This window comes from Camellia sinensis, chromosome 11 (genome assembly GCF_055761805.1).
Source record: "Camellia sinensis isolate YWXY chromosome 11, ASM5576180v1, whole genome shotgun sequence".
Lineage (NCBI taxonomy): Eukaryota > Viridiplantae > Streptophyta > Magnoliopsida > Ericales > Theaceae > Camellia > Camellia sinensis.
Window position 1 is genome coordinate 16,987,921 of NC_138971.1, and position 16,007 is coordinate 17,003,927.

The 16,007-nt window shown below is 39.3% G+C and overlaps 2 long non-coding RNA genes across 3 annotated transcripts; both read right to left on the minus strand.

The window, feature by feature from the left end:
• Window positions 1-387: 387 nt before the first annotated feature.
• LOC114258317 (uncharacterized) lies at window positions 388-3,661 on the minus strand. The gene is made up of 3 exons (XR_014345175.1): window positions 3,458-3,661; window positions 2,414-2,452; window positions 388-631 (listed from the first exon to the last, which is right to left on the minus strand). It is a non-coding gene; the product is annotated as an uncharacterized LOC114258317 (long non-coding RNA).
• Window positions 3,662-6,215: 2,554 nt separating this feature from the next.
• Window positions 6,216-8,281, minus strand: LOC145803074 (uncharacterized). Of its 2 annotated transcripts, none has more exons than XR_014345176.1 (2): window positions 8,242-8,281; window positions 6,216-6,459 (listed from the first exon to the last, which is right to left on the minus strand). It is a non-coding gene; the product is annotated as an uncharacterized LOC145803074 (long non-coding RNA). The 2 variants fall into 2 exon arrangements; XR_014345177.1 differs by lacking the exon at window positions 8,242-8,281 and adding an exon at window positions 7,290-8,125.
• Between the last annotated feature and the right edge of the window lie 7,726 nt (window positions 8,282-16,007).

The following is a 16,007-nucleotide window of genomic DNA, read 5'->3' on the forward strand; positions in this document are numbered from 1 at the left end:
TCTGCCAGTATGGGAACACAAACCCCGGTTTTACCGGGGCACCCGTTTGACCATTCGACCTAGTGCATATTCGGAATCCGTAGTGACCATTCCAAGCTAGGACAGGTTGCTTACCTGATCGTAGGTTGTTTGAAACCGCTGCATGCATAGTGAAACCCTTGCTCCTGACAAAATAGGACAGGGAAACTGTCACGCCCCCAAACCCGCCCCTAAAAGTTTGGGCATGACCACTTCAGAAACGGACACTTAACCTGTTATATATATAATATATGGGGCCTGAACGGAAGCATTAAATATCAAAATTTGACAATAGAAACAAACTCCATTGAGCTACTACTATCATGCCAGGATCACAAACTTTAAGCAGACAAATAACATCTAAAACATACACCTGAATATCGGATATATACGCACATACACACAAGCCCAGCTCTATAATTGGGCATACACCAAAAACGTTTCGGAAGAAAGTATTATACACATTTCAACCTTAGGCCAACAACTAGAGTGCAAAACCAAAGTTCGTCAAAACTTCAAGAAAATAAGAGCAGCTTCTCTTAGGCTTGGACATGGAAAGGTTGACCAAAGAAGACAAGCGTCATGGTTTAGAACTGACCACTTGGTTGGTTACCTACAGAAACAGACATAACATAGGATGAGCCAAGCTCAGTGAATAGTATGATACATAAATGCACAATTTAAACATAATACATAACAATGCATAAATAAATGCGAAAATCATGTAGTTAATCTGTTCCTGTTTTCATTTTAAATGGCCTTAGGCCCCAATCGTGAGTCATAATGGTTTTAAGCCCTTGAACACATTAACATTATGCTTTTAAACATAATGGCATATAGCCCTTGAACATATGGCATGGAGCCCTTAAACATGGTGGCATATAGCCCTTGTACATATGGCATGAAGCCCTTGTCAGAATGGCATTACAGCCCTTGAACATATAGATATATGAACTCAAGAGGTGTCTCACACGGATTCTAGAGGTGGCTCACATTGTAGCACTTAGTTCCGTGTAGCACTTTGTTTCATATTAGAATGGCATAAGCCCTTATCAGATTGGCATTAAGCCCTTAAAACATATTGGCATTAAAGCCCTTGGACATGCATATATGAACCCAAGAGGTGTCTCACACGGACTCTAGAGGTAACTCACATCGTAGCACTTAGTTCCGTGTAGCACTTTGTTTCATTTCATAACAACTTATACAGATGGCCATGAGCCTCACAATTTTCACATATGTATGGACTCAAGAGGTGTCTCACATGGACTCTAGCGGTGGCTCACAACGTAGCACTTAGTTCCAAGTAGCACTTTGTTCCATACCAATAATTAACAGGTCTTACAGACCCAAACCATACATAAATGTCATACCATAACGGAAATAAATTCATACATATGCATTATGCTTGAATCATTAATAGAAATCAGAATTCATACTTACTTATACTTAGCCTTTTAATAGCGCTGGCAAATCAATAAAAAAAGCATTCTTGTTGGTTCCATAAAGAAATTCCTCAACATTGTGAACTTATAATACTCTTGAACTTGTACATATATAAGCATGTAACGTAGCTTGTAACATACTTACGCTTGTATCGTACTTAAACTTGTAACATACTTGGACTTATAACATGCGTATACTTGTAATATACTTGAATTTATAACATACATGGACTTATAACATACTTAAACTTGAAAACTTGTAACACATTTAAACTTGTATATACTTGTACTTGTAACCTTACTTAAACTTGTACATATTGGAACTTGTCACACATATATAAACTTGTAACATTCTTGACTAGAGCATACGTAAACTTATAACAGACTTAAACTTAGAACATACGTAAACTTATAACTTAATTATTTGAACCACGGTATTATTACCCCTGGGTAAGGGCCTTGTGCTAAAGATGATGTGAATACTTCTACATATATGAATAATCATTAAGTTAATAGAAAACAGAGCTTTTCTTGTTATATCATGTCATTATCATGCACTTAACAAAATAGAATGATTCATATTCTTATGTGGGTTGCATGCTAATGGTAAACCTTTACATTCCTATCATAGATTCTAAACGTTCTTGGATCCCTTCGTAACATAATCTTAAATTCACACAACATCATTCTTCAAGGCTGAACATAAGTTCCACTTATTCTTTAAGAAATAACATACTATACTGATAAATAACAAAGGGCTAATATTTGTCATTAACAGAATATAAGGATTCCAAAATCATACCGACGTACGCAAATCTTTCAGCGTTCATATAAGTTCACATTGCTTTCCAATTGTCATAATTGTTTGAATAATACTTACAAAGAATAGAGGATTAGTGACAATAATTGTCAATAGTATATAAAATGTACATTCTTGTACTACTACTCACAGTGCTACAACGGAGTGCTTGCCCCTCCTGGAGTGTGTCCTGTACATACACATAACTTAGTCATTAGTTCTTTTGCTTTCTTAATTCCTTTCCTGCTTTAGTTTACTTCGAATGAATTTACAGGCATCTTAGGGACATCAAACACAAATTCTAAAAATACCAGAGGGTTAAGCACGTAAAACCGAGCAAACAAATTTTTGCAGCATGGGCCGCACGTGCGGCTGTGAGCCTCGCACGTGCGGCGATTCTGGCAGAAAGCAGTCCGAAAATGCAGAAAAACCCAATTTTTGATACATTTTTCAAGTCTCAAAATAGGTTCTTTTAATTGATGAAACATGGTTCAAATTCATGTAAATAGGAGCTATAACATAGATCAATCTTCATACAATTTGGACTTTTGATCTTAACTCACAAACACAACTTAACTTCATAACATTCCTATCTTCTCACACATAGCTATATATACACACATGATCATTTAGCTACATAATCAAACTTCAAAAACGTGATTCTAATTAATCATTCGCCACATATTTGTTCCATAACATAAACCCTAACTTGTATAACATAAAGAACTTTCTACTTAGTTATCAAAGAGAGGAACCATTAAGAATGAATTACACATACCCTCCATTAAAATCTTTATAACCCCTTTAATTTCCCAATCTTCTTCCTTGGAAGCTTCTTCTTCTTTCCCCCCAATTTCCCTTTTATTAAAACATAATTTACAATGCATTTAACAAAGTTCAATCGGCAAAATTTAAACATAATTTTCAAACATAACCAAATTCCAATTAAACTTGAACACATCTAATTCAACTTACCACTTTCATGATTCAACTATCAATTTGGGCCAAATCATGGATAATCATCAAAAACCAACCTAGGGTTTCTAAGAAATCTACAAATTTCAAATACAATTTTAAATCTTCTTAACCCATTACTTTTGATTGCAAATCTTCTCATTTATTAGGCACCCTAGGTCCATAACCCATAAACCATACTCTAAACCCCATAATAGAACCCCAACATACCCCAACATACCTCAAAAATTTCGGAATTCCATTCGGTAGAAAGTGGTGATCTCCTCTTATTCTCCATCCTTGATGCAAGATTCATGGTTAATTTGTTGAGAAAAGTGGAGGAAATCAAGGTTTTGGGAGCTAGGGTTTCGGACATGGAAGAGGGAAGAAGAAGAGAGGAAAAGAAAATCTAAGAAATGACTCAAAAATCACGTTTTTGAGCTGCTGCCCCGCACATCGCCGCACGTGCGCCCCATTTCCCGCACGTGCGGTTCTGCTTCCAGCACAGATATGAAAACTTCAAACAGGTGTAACTCTCTCATCCGGACTCCGTTTTAGGTCATTCTTGTGCCCAAATTGAAGCCCCAAAAATAAGCTTTCCAATGGTTCTAACCTCACATCCAAATTCCAAGTGTGGAACAATAAAAGGGCAAAAGAGTGACGGTTGGTCGTAAACGAATTATTCAAATTAAAGTTTTTGATCCAATCTTACTTTACCATCACATTACCACCACAATCAATAGCCCAAAATAAAATAGGGAGGTTCCAAATACACTAATAAAAATGCCACGGATATAAATCGCTTTTCACAGAAAGCAAGTAAATGCACAGAATAACAGATCGAAAATATACTAAAAACAGATATGAGGGTTGGGTTATTACATTCTCCCCCCCTTAAATCAGTTTGGTCCTCCAAACTTGTTTTGCCATATGATAAAGTAGAAATCTCAGTCTCACATTATTGTTCAATTCTTTCATAAATATTTTCATACTTTGGTTCGAACAATTCACAGGGTAATCCCACACTTATTGCGATAAGTAAGATAAGATTACACGAGTCCATTGCAGAATATGTAAGACAGAAAATCCTCAGTAGGTAGGGTCTATCATTTCAATATTTCCCCATCAATAAGTTCCACAGTGTTAATGCCCAAATACAGAACATACAATTCTTAAAAGTATAGTAGATTTCGTTTTCCTAGACACAGAATTCATACATTCCACAGTATGCATTAATTTCAATCGCCATATGTTCTTTGCTATGTTCATGTGCAAATCCCATTACTTGATAAATCCCATATTATAAGTCACTTAGGGATAAGCTGGTAACCCAAACTGTCTATCATCGTCACAAAAATCAATTATGTAATTAGATTCATATCATATAATGCATCATGAAATTAAATACCAAAGCCATCCACAAGGTTCAGTCCATTTAACAAGGTATGCATCATTCCAACATGCATAATAAGTTGCATAAGCATATAGTCACTAGCTTCACATTTGTTCTTAGTATTCTCTATTTCCGTAAACATATCAAATTCATAATGTTATATGGACTCAAAACCACACATACGAATTTGGGCAAAGTCAGAATAATGGAAAGAAATACCGTAACACAAGGAGAACCATAGTCCAAATCCAACAGTTACAATTAGATCATAACTTAGCATCATACACTTTTACAATTTCCTGTAAGTACGCCATGAGAGACACTTAATTAGAATATCCTAAGTTTGGATATGAGCAATAAAAACATATAAGGTAACTATCTTTTCAAGCGTAGGGTGCCATCCGAAAATAAAACCATAATCAAATTCAAAATCACGGTCAGTTAATCAGTCATAACTTGAAGGCGTAACGTCTTCTCTTGGAAACATTCTTCTTAATTTGGCCTCTCCTTTAATCATTTCAATATTCCACATACGTAAGTCTGGTTAAGTCCATTTATAGAGTCATAATTCCAGTAAATATACCATAATCACATCTATTAGGGTTCCATAATATCTAGAAATGTAACAGTATATCGATAAGGTGCTTTAATCATGTAGTGCGTATTGTACAAATTTGTATAACATGCAAGAGGATTTCAATATAACTTACATACTCTTCCGAGATCATTAACTAACTCGTCAATATAACTTATTTATTTAAATCATTAGCAAGAAGCAAGGTCACAATTACTTGATCCTTTTCACAACTTTAGGGGGGTCACTACATGCCTGACTTTTCCTTAGAATCGGTCATACTTAACACAATTTCAATCCTTACACAAAACACATCTCATGAAAATATTCAAACACAATAAATTCTTAAAATCACGAATCTCGACAGGGTTATGGCAAGAAAAACATAACTAAGAGTATCATACATATAGCATTTCCTTTGATCTTAGGAATATTCGGTACTTAGAATTTAATCAAGTCACTTAAGCAGATGCTAAAAACCCATTCATATTATCATTATTCCCATGATAGCTCACATTTCATCTAATCATTTGTATATACATTGTCTTACCGACTAGCTCGAATCCTGACCACGCTTCTGCTGCGCAACTTGCTTGATTTAATCCCATCTGCAGGTCTTACCATGTTCTGCAGAGCAACCAATCACAATATATACAAGAAATGTATAACAGACATGAATAACAACCATTGCGGTTAGCGTCATTACATATACCAGTATCGTTGCTATCAATTCCTTTCATATGCACTAAAGAATGATGCCTAAGTCTTTTCTAGACATCCTAAAGCTCAATGGATCCGTGTGTGAGATAGCAACTCGTGCTCTGATACCACCTGTCACGCCCCCAAACCCGCCCCTAAAAGTTTGGGCATGACCACTTCAGAAACGGACACTTAACCTGTTATATATATAATATATGGGGCCTGAACGGAAGCATTAAATATCAAAATTTGACAATAGAAACAAACTCCATTGAGCTACTACTATCATGCCAGGATCACAAACTTTAAGCAGACAAATAACATCTAAAACATACACCTGAATATCGGATATATACGCACATACACACAAGCCCAGCTCTATAATTGGGCATACACCAAAAACGTTTCGGAAGAAAGTATTATACACATTTCAACCTTAGGCCAACAACTAGAGTGCAAAACCAAAGTTCGTCAAAACTTCAAGAAAATAAGAGCAGCTTCTCTTAGGCTTGGACATGGAAAGGTTGACCAAAGAAGACAAGCGTCATGGTTTAGAACTGACCACTTGGTTGGTTACCTACAGAAACAGACATAACATAGGATGAGCCAAGCTCAGTGAATAGTATGATACATAAATGCACAATTTAAACATAATACATAACAATGCATAAATAAATGCGAAAATCATGTAGTTAATCTGTTCCTGTTTTCATTTTAAATGGCCTTAGGCCCCAATCGTGAGTCATAATGGTTTTAAGCCCTTGAACACATTAACATTATGCTTTTAAACATAATGGCATATAGCCCTTGAACATATGGCATGGAGCCCTTAAACATGGTGGCATATAGCCCTTGTACATATGGCATGAAGCCCTTGTCAGAATGGCATTACAGCCCTTGAACATATAGATATATGAACTCAAGAGGTGTCTCACACGGATTCTAGAGGTGGCTCACATTGTAGCACTTAGTTCCGTGTAGCACTTTGTTTCATATTAGAATGGCATAAGCCCTTATCAGATTGGCATTAAGCCCTTAAAACATATTGGCATTAAAGCCCTTGGACATGCATATATGAACCCAAGAGGTGTCTCACACGGACTCTAGAGGTAACTCACATCGTAGCACTTAGTTCCGTGTAGCACTTTGTTTCATTTCATAACAACTTATACAGATGGCCATGAGCCTCACAATTTTCACATATGTATGGACTCAAGAGGTGTCTCACATGGACTCTAGCGGTGGCTCACAACGTAGCACTTAGTTCCAAGTAGCACTTTGTTCCATACCAATAATTAACAGGTCTTACAGACCCAAACCATACATAAATGTCATACCATAACGGAAATAAATTCATACATATGCATTATGCTTGAATCATTAATAGAAATCAGAATTCATACTTACTTATACTTAGCCTTTTAATAGCGCTGGCAAATCAATAAAAAAAGCATTCTTGTTGGTTCCATAAAGAAATTCCTCAACATTGTGAACTTATAATACTCTTGAACTTGTACATATATAAGCATGTAACGTAGCTTGTAACATACTTACGCTTGTATCGTACTTAAACTTGTAACATACTTGGACTTATAACATGCGTATACTTGTAATATACTTGAATTTATAACATACATGGACTTATAACATACTTAAACTTGAAAACTTGTAACACATTTAAACTTGTATATACTTGTACTTGTAACCTTACTTAAACTTGTACATATTGGAACTTGTCACACATATATAAACTTGTAACATTCTTGACTAGAGCATACGTAAACTTATAACAGACTTAAACTTAGAACATACGTAAACTTATAACTTAATTATTTGAACCACGGTATTATTACCCCTGGGTAAGGGCCTTGTGCTAAAGATGATGTGAATACTTCTACATATATGAATAATCATTAAGTTAATAGAAAACAGAGCTTTTCTTGTTATATCATGTCATTATCATGCACTTAACAAAATAGAATGATTCATATTCTTATGTGGGTTGCATGCTAATGGTAAACCTTTACATTCCTATCATAGATTCTAAACGTTCTTGGATCCCTTCGTAACATAATCTTAAATTCACACAACATCATTCTTCAAGGCTGAACATAAGTTCCACTTATTCTTTAAGAAATAACATACTATACTGATAAATAACAAAGGGCTAATATTTGTCATTAACAGAATATAAGGATTCCAAAATCATACCGACGTACGCAAATCTTTCAGCGTTCATATAAGTTCACATTGTTTTCCAATTGTCATAATTGTTTGAATAATACTTACAAAGAATAGAGGATTAGTGACAATAATTGTCAATAGTATATAAAATGTACATTCTTGTACTACTACTCACAGTGCTACAACGGAGTGCTTGCCCCTCCTGGAGTGTGTCCTGTACATACACATAACTTAGTCATTAGATCTTTTGCTTTCTTAATTCCTTTCCTGCTTTAGTTTACTTCGAATGAATTTACAGGCATCTTAGGGACATCAAACACAAATTCTAAAAATACCAGAGGGTTAAGCACGTAAAACCGAGCAAACAAATTTTTGCAGCATGGGCCGCACGTGCGGCTGTGAGCCCTGCACGTGCGGCGATTCTGGCAGAAAGCAGTCCGAAAATGCAGAAAAACCCAATTTTTGATACATTTTTCAAGTCTCAAAATAGGTTCTTTTAATTGATGAAACATGGTTCAAATTCATGTAAATAGGAGCTATAACATAGATCAATCTTCATACAATTTGGACTTTTGATCTTAACTCACAAACACAACTTAACTTCATAACATTCCTATCTTCTCACACATAGCTATATATACACACATGATCATTTAGCTACATAATCAAACTTCAAAAACGTGATTCTAATTAATCATTCGCCACATATTTGTTCCATAACATAAACCCTAACTTGTATAACATAAAGAACTTTCTACTTAGTTATCAAAGAGAGGAACCATTAAGAATGAATTATACATACCCTCCATTAAAATCTTTATAACCCCTTTAATTTCCCAATCTTCTTCCTTGGAAGCTTCTTCTTCTTTCCCCCCAATTTCCCTTTTATTAAAACATAATTTACAATGCATTTAACAAAGTTCAATCGCAAAATTTAAACATAATTTTCAAACATAACCAAATTCCAATTAAACTTGAACACATCTAATTCAACTTACCACTTTCATGATTCAAATATCAATTTGGGCCAAATCATGGATAATCATCAAAAACCAACCTAGGGTTTCTAAGAAATCTACAAATTTCAAATACAATTTTAAATCTTCTTAACCCATTACTTTTGATTGCAAATCTTCTCATTTATTAGGCACCCTAGGTCCATAACCCATAAACCATACTCTAAACCCCATAATAGAACCCCAACATACCCCAACATACCTCAAAAATTTCGGAATTCCATTCGGTAGAAAGTGGTGATCTCCTCTTATTCTCCACCCTTGATGCAAGATTCATGGTTAATTTGTTGAGAAAAGTGGAGGAAATCAAGGTTTTGGGAGCTAGGGTTTCGGACATGGAAGCGGGAAGAAGAAGAGAGGAAAAGAAAATCTAAGAAATGATTCAAAAATCACGTCTTTGAGCTGCTGCCCCGCACAACGCCGCACGTGCGCCCCATTTCCCGCACGTGCGGTTCTGCTTCTAGCACAGATATGAAAACTTCAAACAGGCGTAACTCTCTCATCCGGACTCCGTTTTAGGTCATTCTTGTGCCCAAATTGAAGCCCCAAAAATAAGCTTTCCAATGGTTCTAACCTCACATCCAAATTCCAAGTGTGGAACAAGAAAAGCGCAAAAGAGTGACGGTTGGTCGTAAACGAATTATTCAAATTAAAGTTTTTGATCCAATCTTACTTTACCATCATATTACCACCACAATCAATAGCCCAAAATAAAATAGGGAGGTTCCAAATACACTAATAAAAATGCCACGGATATAAATCGCTTTTCACAGAAAGCAAGTAAATGCACAGAATAACAAATCAAAAATATACTAGAAACAGATATGAGGGTTGGGTTATTACAGAAACCCTACCCCAACATAGGGGTGTTTTGGCTCTCACTTGTCTGCTATGTGCTTTTAGAGTGCGTTTCTATAGGAATGCATGTATCAGTCTACAAGTTTGGACATCAGGCCTGCGGGCACCAGTTTAGTAGTTTGGGCATCAGGCCTGCGGGCACCAGTTCAGTACTTTGGGATTCAATTCACCTGAGGGTATCAGTGTACGGGCAGAATTTTTGGCAGAATTCTATAGGAGGCACAGTCATTCAGCTCTGCTCATATGGGTTATCGTGAAATTAGGCTGAGATGCTGCATGTTTTCTCTCTTACTAGGTAGTCTGGGAACCATAGCTTCAGAGGGCTCCAATATCCCCCGGGTACACCGAACTTATGTTGATAGATTTGTCGGGTCAGAGATTCAGTTCAAAAGCAATCAGTGTTCCTTTACCAGAGGCAGGGTGAAAAGGTCGGTCAGGCACAGACCACCAGTACAGCAGCTACCAGCTCAGTGGTCTTTGAACAGCCAGGTTGAGATTTCGGAGCCTACTGCAGACACAGGTATACCAGTTGCTCAGTTAGATCAGGACAATATGTCAGATCTGGAAGAGATGGTGCGCCAACTCCAGGATAGTATGAAAGCCATGCAGCAAGATACTATCCGTCAAGCGGAATTCACCATGCAATAGGCCGTGGTCATAGCCCAACAGGCAGAGACAATTGCCAGGTTAGAGCAGCAAACTGGAGTATTTACTTCACACCAGGCTCCTCCCCCACCAAGAGTTCCCATACTCGGGGAGGCAACCCACGTCCAGGATGATACGAACATTCCAGGTGGGCCAGCTCCGCCCCCGGTGCTACCCCAGCTGTCTAAAACACCCACCAACCTGCCAGACTCCCCCTTTGAGTTCGAGACGGACCCCACAGCATTGAAAGTGAGCAAGCTTGAGAAATTGTTCAAAAAGTCTCAGGGGGCCTGCTATATTCCTGATATAGAGGATGGTTATACCGACTCAGTGGTGACCTTGCCAGAGCGGTTCAAAATGCTGCATATCGATCGATTTGATGGCTCTAAAGACCCAATGGTGCACCTCCAACTGTTTTCTGATATCTTGAGGCCAATGGGTTTGACCACAGCCCAGAAATTGTCACTATTCGGCCGAACCTTGTCTGGGATAGCCGCAATCTGGTATGCAAAATTGGAGAACTCTGTGATAGAACTGGGAAGGGTTGGCTGAGGCCTTTATTACTCAATACTCCTACAACACACAGATCGAGGTCACGACTCGTGATCTCGAAGTCACCCGCCAAGAGCCAAAGGAGGGTTTCTTAGAGTTCGTGACAAGATGGAGAGAAAAGGCCTCAATGATGACTACAATTCCTTCCGACAAAGATCAGATTAGGATGATTGTTCGGAATCTGCATGGCAAGTTGCTGCAAAAGATGATCGTTCTACCTCTGTTTACCTTTCCAGGCCTTCATGAAATGGGGGTTCAAATCGAGGATGCCATCAGACAAGTTATCTTTGCAAAAAATAATGAGCCTTCGAAAAGGAATGTTGCTCGCGGTTCCAATGCTACTACTGATGGTAGCACAGCTGCAAAATGCTCAGAAGTAGATGCTATCACCACTTCCCTCAATGACCAAAAACCAACCACTTCAACTCGGCCCCAAGCCCGAAAATTCCATCCTCTTTACATGAGTCTCTCCCAAGCTTTGAAAAAGCTGCAAGAAGAAGGGCACCTAGAACTCCTAGAACCCCAACCCCTTCCAAATCCTCTTCCACCAAGATATGACCCAGCTAAATACTGTGCCTATCATCAACAACACGGTCATGATACGAACCGTTGCATCCGCCTCCGTCATAAGATTCAGGATCTTATTGATGAAGAGAACATAGCTCCACCCAAAGGACCTCAAGATAGTACTGACTCGTCACCTCCCCACCTCAACCTCATCCATACACTATCATCCACCTTCGACCCCAGCATATACATCACCCCAGCCCATCTACCCAAGCCTGAGGTGTTCATTCCATAAAGCATGGACTTATGCATGATGGATGCACCTGGACCCCAATTATCTCAAACCCGTGAACCCATTACTTCTTAGCTGAAGAGAATGATCGAAGATCTTCAGAGAACTGTGATAGATTTGGCCTCCGGGACATCGGCTCCGTCATCAACAACATCACATACCAGGGAGTTCATGTCAAAAGGCTCCCCAGTCTTGGAACGGGCTGTATTTGAGGAATGCCAATCCCATGGCAAAGTGGAGGCGAGTGGAAAGAACAAGATAGGGGCGGACATGGATCCCCATGAACACCTTCAACGGGCTGTTGAGGCTTTGAAGGCCGAAGGACTAAACAAACAGCAAGTGCTTGCAGTGGTTACAAAAACTGTGGATGATACTTTTGCCACTCAAGTTGGGGGCAGTCTGAATCAAAGGAAAAGCCGAGACAAGAGATGTTGTACCAGAAACACCCCTTTCAACTCTAATCCTACACTCGGAAGAGATCATCAAAAGTCAGCACCTACCGACCCTTTCGCCGGTACATCCAACACAACCAGCTCACAACCTGCCAAATACCCACCTCGGGGCCAGAGGGTGTTCACCCCATTGGACATGTCTCTGTCAATGGCCCTGAGGGTCCTGATCGAAAAGGGGCATCTGAAGCCCCTGGAGCCGCGGCCATTACTGAATTAACTTCCTCTCTCCCACAACCCAGCGAAGTACTATGTCTTTCATCAACAAGCCGGCCATGACACTGACATGTGTCTTCGTCTTCACTATGAAATACAAGATCTGATTGATAAAAAGGTCATCTTCGCGTCAGGTCCTTCAAAGTCTATCGGCACTAGATCGGTGAACTTGGGAGATAATGTGATGTGATCGGGGGATGAACCAGCTGCAGGTGGCGCTCGATTAACTCCAGACGTAGGAATGGCATGCACTGTTTTGAGCACATTTGCGAATGTTGTTAATTTGTACTGTCTGACTTGGGTATTGGGTCAGTCTTGTTGTTTTGTACAGAGTCAGTCTTTTCTTATTGAGTTAGTTGGGTCTGTTTTGTTGTACCGAGTCAGTCTTGTTTTGTTAGAGTCAGGTGATTCCGGGGGTGTTACCTCGGGCATCATTGTTTTGCTTTGTGTTTGTCGTTTTGCTTTCTTTTGAGTCTGTTTCTGTCTTGGAGCCAGTAATGGCAACAGATTTGAATGAACAATAGTGATTTTCACATTCTTGTGTTCGCTTATGCCTTGTGCCAGTTGTGCCAGAAGTTCTGAATGAAACGACAGTGCTTTTCACCTGCTTTTCTGTGCTTTGAAGATCATTGCATTGACCTAAGTTTTTCAAAACCTTTTGAATATTGTGATGAAAACAAAGAGGAAGGAATTCCTCGGGATTTGCAAAACTTTGATCAAATTGAGAGAAAGAGAGGCATGCTAAGCCCTTAATGATTGAGATTATGCTTGTTAGTGTGAGTACTGGGAAGGATCCTAGCTTAATCCAGATTGGTTCTACACTGTCTTCAGTGCGAGCGACTGGTTGTTTTCTTAAAAGATTTCAAAAAATGTTTTGCGCGATCCTGCGAAGACCTGTGTGGAATCGCTCTTAAGATTGTGCAGCTTAGGATCGCTCTCAGCCTCGAGACTCGACCCCTCTGCTTTCAAAACCTTGAACTTGAATTCAGAACGTTCAACGATCAACTACAATGTGAGGCTTGAGTGGCCAGAGTTGAAGCAGCCCATGAATTAGCGGCAGGGAAGTCAGATCAAGAAGATCAGATGTCGTCAAAAGAAGCTTGCAAAGCTAGATCAGAAGCACCACTCGAACTAGGGGCGAAAGATGCCAGATTGTGCTCGAAGAGCCGAAGACGGATCGTTCCACAAATCAACGAAGATCGACAAGAATGCCAAACCCCAGAAGGGAGGAAAAAAGAAGACATTGCTGAAGGACAACCAAGTTCCTATCCACAACACTAGGGGCAAATCCAGCCCCCGTTGGATGGACTCCTACATCGTTAGCGAACAGCAGCCACTCTCTTGGATTCAGATGGATTCAAGATCTCAGAACCCATGACATGGACCAAGCTACACTTTTACCCTTAAGAGGCTCGCTGGGCCGAAAACCCGGAAGGGCGACCCAGGCAAAAGTTAGAGCAAGAAAAAGAAGAAAAAGAACAAAAAAAAAAAAATGCAAAGAACAAAAAAAAAAAAAAAGAGAAAAAGAAAAAAAATGAAAAGAAATGAAAAGAAAAACAAAGCTCGCAAGGTTGAAAACTCGGAAGGACGGCCTTGGTAAAAGTTAGAGCGCAAAAGGAGAGGTTAATACCCGAGTGTACCTTAACCCCCGAACTACGTAAGGCTTGATTCTCATCTTTGGGATACGTAGACAACTTCATTATGAAGTCCAGCCGTAAAACAATCCAAATCGACTGTGTCCATGTAATGGTTTTGATCATCTTTGCCTTCTCTGTATCCGAGGGTTCGGTTATGATTGTCACTCTGAGGACTGATTACAATGCGCTGCGGCATCATCCAAACAGGGGGTAACTTTCTGTTGCCATTCAGTATGCTGCGGCGTCATTCAAACAAGGGGTAACTTTCCGTTGCCATGCAGTGTCCTTCAGGCAAGGGGCAATTTTCCTTCGGATATGAGGTTGTGCATCTCAAGAGTTGGTTCCGTGCTCGTTGAGCAGTGGCCGTTTGCAAAAATAGTTTTTGAAAATTTTTACTGAGGTTGACTAATTTCTCGAAAATTATTTCATTTTCCCAAACTAGATCATTTCTTGGACCCAAAAAAGGAAAATTTTTAGTGCTCATAACCTGACTTGCATGATTTCAAATCAAAAATCAAACAAGTGTGCTAATCTAACTCTCATGTTGGTCAAAATTGTTTTAGCAGAACGTCAAAAACAAAAAATGGTCAAAATAATGAACTAGGGGCACAGTTGAGTTAGACTTCCTGTCTTTCCCCCCCGGTGTCAGTGCGTTTGCCAGAAAGGGCACCATACTGGCCAAGAAGGGCACTCTCCCTGCCAGAAAAGGGCACAGCTGAAACTGTTAACAAAGGAGCTGAAAGCTCTCTCATCCTCCAAGCAACGAGGTATCAAGCCGAGTGCGAAGCACGAACTGGAATGGATCAAGATATCCCACTCCCTCATCTGGGCAGATCTAACCACATCCAAACTCCTCGGCAGAGCATCGACAGCCGATGTCAGCTACAGATTTGCTACACACCCAGTTGTAGCGCAATTCCTCCGTGAGAGGAATTCACTAGCTGTGCGTAGAAGAAAGAGAATATAGCAGAATGCTAGGGGCAAGAGCCCGCAACTTCTTGTTTATCCATCAACCACCCAGGGGAGGGATAAAAAATGAGAGATTAAAGAATAGAGAGATGTGCGCTGAGAGAAAAAGTGAGGAAAAGGGTTTTGTGAGAAAAGCCAAGCCTGAGGGCCGAGTGATGTGAGAATCACAAATAAGAAAGGGTGGGAAACAATACCCGGAGAAACTGGCTCCTCGTGAACTGAGAGGTCTCTCGTCTTGGTAACACGTCTGTGTGTCGTGTCATTTGTTTTGTTTGTCTCAATTCTTGCTTTGAGTCGTTCTGAGTGTGTCTCGATGTGTTTAGGTTGTTTACCTTTTGTTTTTCGTTGTTCAGTTTTTTGGCTGTGGTCAGTTGTAGGCTCAATACCCGGTTAAGAATTCATTTCTCAATTTCAAAATGAATCATTTTGTGCTTAGGAGTGCCGTGTCGTTCTCTACATTTGTGCAAAACAAGATTTTGTTCTTTCAAAAAAAAAAAAAACGCAGGCTTCTACCCAGGACATGTGAGAACAGTAAAACCAGGACCAATATGAAGCTATATGGGTTCCAGACTGCAAAGCAAAAGAAAAGAGGAAAAATTTGGAGCATCCGAGTTTGTTTCAACTTCTACAGGTTCCGTTTTTACATCCCGTCTTTTCAGATCAGACTGTTTGTTCAGACTGAGCTGTGTGCCGAGTAAACCGAATACTATGTTATGAGCTGCGTGTTCAAAATGAGCAGTATGCCGATACGAGCTGTGTGCTCAAATTGAACAGAATACTGTGTTGACTGTTTTACTGTT